Raw genomic sequence first — 9,697 nt, 5'->3', positions numbered from 1 at the left:
TAGATCAGGTTTTGGTATGAGATACTTAAAATCAATTGACAGACTCAAACTCAAGGGCAAAAAACCCTGATCGTGACTCTTTTAAAGGAACGTGCCCAACACTGGCCATTACTGCCTTCCATACAGTAATATTGTCACAATCAGAAGTTGGTATTCCAGGATTTCCCACAATGTTAGTAAATTGTGGCAGTATCATAAAACAGTAGTTTTGTGCTGATAATCACATGATCATTTTATAAGTAGTTAACATTATCATTCTTGCACTATAATGTAAGAAATAGGATAGTTATGAGCTAATAATTCTTCTGAATATTGCTCAATCATAATGTTTTATGAAAACAAATTAGCAGGCAAATATTTAAAATGACTTATTGTCCTTTGACTTATGATAACCCTTTACATGATTCAGGCAGACTTAAGGCAAAAAAAAGAAGATCTCCTATGGACGAGACTCAGCAGGGGATACATTAAATTAATGAGAACACACATTTATTCTTGCCTAGAAGTGTGAATCTCAAACACCTTCAAAAGTGGCGGCACCAAATGAACATCTTTTTATAAAACATATGCTTTCACAACTTTGGCATGATTGATCATTTCAGATCATCTCATTTAGACATGCTAAGAAAGCAACTTTATTTATTATCACGTATAAATACCACTTTATTAACTTTAAATACAAGCCAATTGACAAATGCATAAACCAATTAGAACTGAAGGTGAACTTAAAAAAAGAAGGATCAAACCATGGAAACCACCATGATCTCTGTGCCGTTAGGGGCTTGCTATCCAGAAATGGCTGAAAGAAAAAGACTTGAAGGTAGCAAGTTATTTGTTATAGGACTATAGGACTATAGTTTGTTATATTTGTTGCGTCCATATGAACTGAGGTTCAGTATTTAATAGTGTGTTTCCTGAAAGATTACACATGAATTTTTTTGGGCCAAAAGTGGGATCATATCCCAGTTTCTACAGATCCTGAAAGATTTAAACTGGGATTTCTCAAAAAAGATAGAAAAAGTGAGAAGGAAATCAGGGGTAAAATAAGTGAGGGGGGCTTGGATATTTAAGCCCTCATTTGGTTAAATGACAATCTTAAAAGTTGAATTAATCAAAATTAATTGATTTTGAGGATCATTTTACTGCTAAGAGTACTAGATTCACTAAACTAAATTAGATTCATGAATTTGACTATTTTTAAGGTTAAAAAAGTAAAACTACAGACAAAAATAAGTAATTAGAAATGAAGAAATTGGTAAATTGGATTAATGTAGTAATATGCAAACCGGTGTTAGACTTTAGATGGTTTTTCTAAAACTAAAAGAAAACATATATCATAATAACAATCAGTTATTAAAAGATACAAGAATTCCTATGCACCTTTCTTTAAAAAAACATGATTACACTCACCTGTCACTTTATTAGGGACACCCTTTTGCCTTCAGAACTGCCTTAATCCTTCGTGGCATAGATTCAATACTGGAAATATTTCTCAGAGATTTTGGTCCATATTGACATGATAGCATCACACAGTTGCTGCAGATTTGTCGGCTGCACATCCATGATGTGAATTTTCTGTTCCACCACATCCACAACAAGGTGCTCTATTGGATTGATATCTGGTGACTGTGGAGGCCTTTTGAGTATAGTGAACTCATTGTCATGTTCAAGAAACCAGTCTCCTCTGACATCAACAAGGCATTTGCGCCCACAGAACTGCCACTCACTAGCTATTTTCTCATTTTTGGACCATTCTCTGTAAACCCTAGAGATGGTTGTGCGTGAAAGTTTGAACTGCAGCAGATCATCTTGACCATGTCTAAATGCATTGAGTTGCTGCCATGTGATTGGTTGAAAATTTGCATTAACGACCAGGTGTACCTAATAAAGTGGCCAGTAAGTGTATATTATATTTACTGCTGGGCAAAAATTAATCGCATACAAAATAAAAGTTTGTTTTGACAATTTAAGTGTGTGTAATGTGTGTATTTATTATGTATATATAAATACACAAATGCATGGTTATATTTGAGAAAGTGTTTATTTATATTTAAATATAAAATATATTTGCTACAAATTATATTTAAATTAAATATCTATGTAACAAAATTGTTTTGTTTCTATGAATATGTGTGCATCACATAAGCATAATAAATGGGGTATATGCACACAGACTTTTCATTTCAGTCAGCCAGCCCCAGGGCTTCTGGTTCATTGTCATCCCATACAAAATCACCACGATCTGATTTTCAATTCAATTCAATTCACCTTTATTTGTATAGCGCTTATACAATGTAGATTGTGTCAAAGCAGCTTCACATAAAAGGTCACAGTAAATAAGAACAGTGTAGTTCAGTTTGTAGTGTTTAAGTTCAGTTCAGTTTAGCTCAGTTCAGTGTGGTTTAATAATCACTACTGAGAGTCCAAACACTGACAAGCAAATCCAACGATGCGCAGCTCTACAGATCCCGAACCATGCAAGCCAGTGGCGACAGCGGAGAGGGAAAAAAAACTTCACTAAATGGCGTAAGTGAAGAAAAAAAACCTTGAGAGAAACCAGGCTCAGTTGGGCACGACCATTTTAATTTCTCCGCTGGCCAAACGTCTTGTGCAGAGCTGCAGTCTCAGTGGCGGAGGCTGGAAGCTGGCCTCAGCGAAGACTCGTCTGTCTCTGCAGCGTCACAGGAATCAGTCTCATGTTCTCCACTCTTCCATGACCACCACAGTAGCTGCTCAGGATACGGCCTGGTCCAGGATATGGAAACCTTGGGATCATCTTGTCGTTGGTCTTGGATCGAATCAGTGACTCTGCATAGTCTGAGGGCCTCGGGAAGAGTATCTCCAGGTGGAAATGGAGAATAAATTTCTTTAAAAACACAGCGATCTTTACTGCCTGGCTAAGATACGATATGAAGTGGGTATCAGACCAAACAAGAAGCACTACATTAAATTATATTTATTTCATGTGTCTTTAAAATATGGAAATTAATTTTACCCTAGTATTTTCAATGTAATTTCTGTTCTAGCCTGCTGCTAATGATGGCGCCTGCGTTTAAACGGTCTTAGTCTCTTTTTACGCTTCAACAACCAAACGGATGCTTAAGTCTATTTAACTGATTATATTTGTATTACATAACAACATCGATGCTGTAAAAGGAACCTAATGAAATGGAAAACATATAGAGCTTATAGAAAGTCATATAGAGCTTTTATTGGAAGTTTATCATTGGCTGAAAAACACTAGCTCTGCATATAGCCTATAAACAGAAATATTATGTCAAAACAAACTTATTTTGGGTGCTATCAATCATGATAAATTTTTGCCTATAGCATTATACTATATTATATTACAATATATTATATTAAATTACGTTAAATTACATTACATTATATTATATTAAATATTATATTACATTACATTATATTATATTACACTATATTATATTATATTATATTACATTATATTATATTAAATTACATTACATTTCATTACATTATATTTCATTACATTACATTATTACATTATATTACATTATATTAGATTACATTATATTACATATTATATTAAATTACATTACATTATATTTCATTACATTATATTATATTACATTACATTATATTACATTATATTATATTACATACACATTATATTATATTACATATTAAATTACATTATATTACATTACATTATATTATTATATTACATTATATTATATTACATTATTTTACATTACATTATTACATTACATTACATTACTATATATTATATTACATTATATTACATTGCATTACATTATTTTACATTACATTAAATTACATTATATTATATTATATTAATTGTGAACGTTTAATTTTCATCTGGGAGGTAAAAAAAAATACAATTTTGCATTAAGACATACAATAGATGCATGATATTTTCCCGTTATCAGCATCCCTGTTCGCTCTGCTCAAGCGTTGTGTTTAATGTGATCATGAAATGTTCCCCTGCTGAAAATTTTGAGTAAATTACGAGTGAGCAAAGTGGTGTGTTATGTAAATGCAATCAAACTGATCAAGAATCCTCGTGAGACACTTTTGCACATCCTGCTAATACGCTACCCAAACAGCTCACCTGAAAGCAAAACACAGATGGAAAACATCTAAACATTCACAGATCTTCTCACCTTCTACCTTAAATTTAACTTAATTTGATTCTAATAATTTGAAGTGCCGTATCGTCAATGCTAAAGGATGTAGCACAGAAAAACAACAGGTGAATTCTGGGATTTATGAAGCCACATCTGGAAAAGCCCTCGAGGTAATCGCACAGAATAATGAATCTTCAAGTGAGTGAGGTATGGTGCCGCTCAGTACTGTTTGCTTAAGCCACGCTTTTATGTGGAGACACATGGTGTGCTCAGAAAGAGGTCTTCTGGGGTTTCTGACAGATGGCATGGCTCACAGATAAAGACAGCGTCAATGTGACAAAAAGCTCAACTCGGCAGGTCTCTGGTAGAGACCCACTGTAAGGCTGCATATGCCGTGGTGATTTACTGTTGGCAGACTTGCTCTTTATGCACTTAAAGAGACTGGATCCGAGGCATCGATTGCATCTGATGATGCTGAGATGACGTTCAATTGTGTGAACTACCAATAAAAGGGCCTAAACAGCTTGCCAAATGAAGATTGTTTTTTTAAAAGCATTTTTTTAATGCAGCTCTGTTAATTGCCTAAAAATATATACAAACCCAAAAACAGAAAAAGTTGGGACAGAATGGAAAACGCAAATAATTAGAAAATGTGTTTATTATTTTGAATAATAAAAATGATGAGGAACACATTAAATAAAGTTTGTTGTATTTTCTGCAGTGAAATACAAGTCAACATAAATTTAGAAATCACAATTTTTAAGGTTTTTGCAACACATTTAAAAATGTTTGGACAGAAGCAGTTTAGGGCTGGTAATCAGGTAAATTGGTTAAATAATGATGTGATATGAAACAGGTGATTTCCACAGGTGATTGTAATTATGATGTGGTACAAAAGGAGTACCAAGAAAGGTCTAGTCCTTCAGGAGCAAAGATGGGCTGAGGATCGCCAGTTTGCCAAGTCCCAACTTTTTCTGATTTGGGGTTGAATGGGCATGAATGGAACCAAAAGATCTGTTCAAAGCAACATTGATAATGACTGTAAAGTTTTAATAATCATTGTAGTTGAATGAGGAAATCCACTTTAAGGATAACAATTAATATTATAAAACAGTGATTATGATGCAGTTATAACAACACTCAAAGATTTTTGCTGCTTGTTCAAACTATTATTTCTTTTGGAGGGGGGGATCAATTGTTCAATCCAATTAAATGTGTAAAAACAATTAGTTAAGTTAACTTAATTTGTTTTGGGACAACATGAAGGAAATGTGTGGAACCCAGCATTTTTTTACAGTGAATAACAACACTAAAAATATTGGGTTATTTTAACCCAAATTCGGTGAAATATGAACAAACACAAACACTGGGTTAAATTTGGTCCTAAATATTTTTTTAATTAACCGAAGAGTTGGGTTACTCCATATTAAACCCAGAACTGGGTTGAAATAACCTGGCATTTTTTTAAGAGTAAAGTGACAATATAGTGCATTGGTGCTCTTCCAATCATTTTTCTAATTGACTTCCTAAAAAAAAAAAGATTTAAAAATGGCAGTATTAGACATGGACTAAACCGATATGTCACAACATAAACTGTGAAGCAAAGCAGCATACAGTATGAAAATTTGACAAAAAAGGACAGGTATTTTCAATAAGGTTTGGATCAGGGCTCTGAACTGCCCATTTCATTATTTAAATTTTCTGAGCTTCAACTAACTGCTTTACCCATTTTACCCACGTGACGGTGCTCATTATTTTGCATAAACATTTGCATTCGCACTGTCTTGTAGCTTTATAAGTGGCCAAACTCCTGCTGCAGGAAACACCACCAAACCAAGACACTTCACTTTCATCTTTCACTGACTTATTTACACACTTTAGGTTCAGTTTTTACTTGCTGAATCAATCTCCGATTGAGATTCCACAGTATCCTGTGATCTGTCATCTGATACCCATCATGGACGACCAGCTGTTTTGAGGCGAATTGAATAAGTTAGCAACATTGTAAAGATGCTAATATTCTAGAACTCACATATTTGAAATGACCAGCTTCTCTTGCTATGGCTGAAAGGTTCATCACTTTGGTCTTCATCTAGACAATCTGCTGTGAGCGTTTCAATCGCTTTGACTCATCATCTCTGTCTAACTGCAAAGTTAGACTGGCAGTTGAGTAGGGTTTGTCAGATAACTAGAAACTTAAGAAATTGACCACCAAGTGCCAGATTAAGACTAATAACGGAGAAAACTGGAACTGTTCACTTTGATCAATGCTCTTTTTCAAATGTTTATATTCCAGAATATACATTATGAAACTCATGAGAAATGCTTAAGAAGCTGCTGTTTACTCTTAAACTTTGTGAAATCTTCTAATAAACACTTGTTTTACAAATAAGTGTAATTAAAGCATTCATGTTCAACAAAAGCAACTGACCAATTCTCAATTAATGAACAACAACTGAGCTCATATTTGGTCTGTCTTCTAATGTTGTTGATACACTCGACTATTGTGATGTCGAGCAATTATTCAGCAACCAGGATTTTCCCAATGGATCAAGTATTATCCTATACACATACTTTTGCATTTCACTCTGACTAAGTGTTAAAAAACAAAACTGCAGCATGAGGCTACGAAATAATAAACAGAATATTGGCCGGGGCTGCTTATATAGTTATCTCTCCTGCTATCTACAGACCTTAACTGTTTATTTTTCTCACAAAGGCTGAGGCTGAAAGTACCATGGGTTCAGCTGAATACATAACAGGTTGTCTACAATATAAATTCAGTGTCAAGCAACGTTGGTATGAGCCGGTCTAGCACAGATAACGTTTCCTCATCATCAAACCAGGAAGAAACGCCACCTCGGGCTATAGGAATGTGATTGGATTGTTTCATCTGTGACATTTTGCTCCTCTGTGAAATATTCAAATGTACTCATATGCTTCAAAAGGCACTTGGCCTTGCCAGTCAAACTCCAGAAAGGACAGAATAAAACCCAATATAGCTCTTAATCTCTAAAGAAATATTTGCGTTTACAGAATATACCCTGATACTGAGCAAATCAGCAGTGAACAGAAGAACGTTTAGTCTTATCTCGTGCTGAACAGTTGCCATTAGATGAAATGAAATAGACTGGAACAGATGAAATAATAGGATTGGTGCAAATTATTTACAGTGAGATAAATGAGAATTGTGTGTGAAACTTAGGAAAATATAAGTTAAAGAACGAGGGAGTCTAAAAGAACCATGATGGTGGATGTTGTAAGCGTTGGTGGATGCATGTCAAAGCGCAGTCCAGCAGGGCTTTTCATGCACAATAGAGTCAGGGGTTAAAATGTGAGTGGAGGGCTACTACAAAAACATTCAGCAGACAACCAACAACCAAATGCTTCCAATCACAAAAATGAGCCACGCTTCAATAAATTAATTTGATATACTGCATTTGAGGCTCAGATTACTTGAATGACAAGTGGACATATGAAGCCCGTTTTCAGTCGAACCTCCCTCAATTACTGCAAACTCAGTAGACACACAGATACAAAGTGGTAAATTTGATTAAAACGTCGAAGGCACTCCGGTAAGTGGAGTGTAGAAAGCTCTCGGAGGAGTCTGATGTGAAATTCCAAAGAAACCAATTAAAAGAGAAGGGAGGGAGTAATAAACAGAGCCAAAAATCCTTCACCACCTGTAATAAAGCATCCTCCAGAGCCTCAACAGGATGGATTACAATAGCAGGGTCACACATCGATGTGGAGGATTGACAAATAACGCACTGACAACATAATAGCCAACATATGATCAAATGAAGTAAAAACTACTCCAGCAGAATTCTCAGCGAGGCCTTGCTAGCAGTAAACTGACATTTGAGAAGTACAAAAATCAAATAGGCTCAAGTGAAAATGCAGATACTCTGTTAAAATGTTTTACATTTAAAGGGCACCTATTATGAAAATTAAAAAAAGTTTGAACAGAAGTGTGTGTAGGTATAGTGTGTCCACAGTCATTTTGGGGTGATATAAAGACAATAAGTCTCTTTTTTTATTTCCTGACATTAAAATAGGATCCAAATTCCTCCCATTTTGAGGCCGACCGCAACTTGAGGAGTGCAGTTTCTCCACCCAGTGAATTGATTGACAGCTGCGTAGCCGTAGTAACGCGTATACTCATATCAACAAGACAGAACATGCACAAAGAAATCGGGATTAAAAGATCTGTTCAGCTCTCTGTGATCATAAATCATCAAATGTGATCAAGAGTGAGTTCTTCTTTTAAAGCAGTGCAACACCACAGCCGCATGTCAGTACAACTATAAAAGAATTTGCTTCAGTTCCGGTTGTGGAAATGTTAAATCAGGTTTATGTTGTACCTTAACATAACGGATATCCATACAGGAGTGGATATTAACATGTATTCAATCACATTTGTGTGCAATTGCAAAGTTAAATGCGCGCTGTGTGTGTGTCTGTGTGTGCCAACCTATGGTAACACACAAATATAGACATGCACACATTTAAACATTTCACAGTGCACTTAAACAGCTTGCCTTTTTACAGCTGATTTAGTTCACAAATAATGCAACTGAAATATGATTTTAATTTACAATAATACATCCTAAAATTTGGCACTAGTATATTTTCCATCATTTGTGAGCATATATCCAAGAAGAATCTTTAACCGGTGGTTGAACTATAGTAACTGGAGCCTTATGTCAGAATGATTTGAATCAGTGAATTGTACACCCGACCGATGGCCTGACAATTTGTCCTACTTTGTCAGATTGTCCAAAAACTGTAAAATAAGGCCAGTTCTGATTTTTTTTTATAAGCAACCGTTCTATTTAAATGTATATACAAACAGGAGGGATTTTAGAGTGCAAAATATACCTCATCAGATTGTCCTACCATTATATGGGACATTCTACCATTAACGTAAATTTTCACTTACATAAAATGTGACGGCCTGACCTTTAAGCTTGTCCTTCTAAAACAAATCATACTAAATTAAGCATAAATTATTCAATTCAATGATAGAACACATCCTTGATCAATGTCAGCTTCTCCCCTATCAAATGATGTCACTTCCGAGTCATAGCCTAGAAGGTGTATTGCATGCATTTTTCAACCCAGGCTCATTCCGATCACGTACCCCTATATGCATTTCTGGAGAGAGCAAAATACGTCCCAGGAGCTACATTTTTTTGCAGTTTTTGTTTTCCACCAGAGGCTGTGTATGTTTTTTTCAATTTTCAAATTGCTCTTACGAGTGCCCTTCACGCCTGCTTTTCTCCACCAGAGGCCACTGTCGACTGACTGACTGACCAATCCCCCCACCCACCACCTGAACCTTTTGCCTGAGTTTTAAAAAGCACAGATTGACCCGGCCACCCCCTTCCCTAAACTCAACTGCAGTGTTTCAGATTTGACCACATTATCACCCTGTTATTTACTTGATTATTTTATTTTTTGGCTTTTGTCTTGCTTTCTGGAACCGTTTTTCATCAGACTCGAACCCTGTTGTTGCAGTCAACTCTGCTCTGCATTTTAAGTGCACCAAAGTATGTGTCGAGCTACTG

The sequence above is a fragment of the Danio aesculapii genome, chromosome 2 (genome assembly GCF_903798145.1).
Source record: "Danio aesculapii chromosome 2, fDanAes4.1, whole genome shotgun sequence".
Lineage (NCBI taxonomy): Eukaryota > Metazoa > Chordata > Actinopteri > Cypriniformes > Danionidae > Danio > Danio aesculapii.
The sequence above is the reverse complement of the archived record's forward strand: the minus strand, read 5'-3'. Positions refer to the sequence as shown.